Here is a 1,466-nt window from a genome sequence, read left to right on the forward strand (position 1 = left end):
AACTTTGGCGTACCTCAGCCATTTCTCCCAGTTTTCCTTCTTTAAAAATAGCTTCTCGAAAGCCATCCGTCTACTTAGACCATTTTTGATGAGGCTTTAGTGAATCGCAGAGGATCAACCGAGGACCAGATGCATCTCTTAAGTCCTGTCTCAGCTCTTTTCTGGATTTTTTTTTCCTATTTCTTAAGTGCATGATGTTCAGATACTGTTACCCTGCTGTCCTGTCTTTACAGACATGCCTTCTTTTTTTGTTCTCCACAAAGAGTCACTGCACATCAGTGAGATCTGCCAAGTTTTTGACTAATAGCGCTTTGGGAATCAAGTTGTTGGTGCAAAAACACAATTTTATCTGTCAAACTGTGTTATCTTTGGCATTTGTCATATATTCAGCTAAAGAAATGGAAAAAAATGATGTGGTTTTATGTGACAGGCTGTTAGTAACAAAGTTGCTAAAGATACAATTTAAATCAGTTCTTTGCTAAGTTGTCTGTTATGTGTCATCACAACACAGCCTCATTCCTTGACTTAGGTTTCTTGAATGAGTTATAGACTGTGTTTAGTGGCTTAACAAACAAAAAAATCCAGTGAAAAGGGTTTGGTATAAGGACTGGACTGAAAATTATTAAAAAAAAACAAAAAACAAACAGAAATGAAGGATGTCTCAAGTTTTTTGCAAAGTGCTTTATGTCAAACACGCCCCAGATTCAGCTTCTCATCTCTGATGTTTTACTTTTTTCCTCCCCCGTGTCTCCAAAAGCAAACAAAGGCTTTCATCCTCACATTAAGAGACAAAGATTTTCATTATATTAAAATGATTTTAACAGTGAAAGAAACTTTTACCTGCAGCTCAAACAGAAACAGACACCAGATTTTAAATTTTTTTTACAATAAAAATCAAATCAGAATACAAAATAAACGCATTTAAAGTTAGAAAAAATACAAAAACTAAAAGTCTTATAAAAGAGGGATGTGCCCTTAAATCACTAGCTTTGCAAAAACTGACAATAACCTGCAGCAGCTGGTCGTTAAGTAAATCTCATTAGTGTCCAAACAGCCCCAACAAAGAGCAGCAGGATGGAGCCTTATATGTGCTAATAATTACAGTCACCATTATTTTTATAGCAAACTAAAGTGAGAGACCACCTGTGTTTACAGAGTGTTACACTGTACACTAAATGTGGCTATTTTGGAGGAAAACGTATTTCCAGACTCCCAAGGTTCAAAGCATACATTGATATAGTTCGACATTATTCTAGCTGACTTTCAGGCAGCCTGTTCAAAATGGAGCTGCCACAAGAGCTCTAAATTACTGTTTTTGAGAGACTTTGGGAAGGAAAGGGCTTAAAAGGAAAGACTTTAATAAAAGGACACATACATCTTCATCACACGTCAGTTAGACGCCAACACTAATAAAATACATCTTCCACGTACCTTTTTCCTGGTGGCACAAGCACGCTGTCGAGGGC

The 1,466-nt window shown here is 36.8% G+C and overlaps 1 protein-coding gene across 1 annotated transcript in view; it reads right to left on the minus strand.

The window, feature by feature from the left end:
- Nucleotides 1–1,466, minus strand: part of LOC106633202 (structural maintenance of chromosomes flexible hinge domain-containing protein 1) — a gene marked incomplete in the record, with an annotated part of 4,401 nt that overhangs the window by 1,043 nt on the left and 1,892 nt on the right.

The sequence above is a fragment of the Haplochromis burtoni genome, unplaced genomic scaffold (assembly GCF_018398535.1).
Source record: "Haplochromis burtoni strain Fernald_Lab_line unplaced genomic scaffold, NCSU_Asbu1 Contig_58, whole genome shotgun sequence".
In the NCBI taxonomy this organism is placed as follows: Eukaryota; Metazoa; Chordata; class Actinopteri; order Cichliformes; family Cichlidae; genus Haplochromis; species Haplochromis burtoni.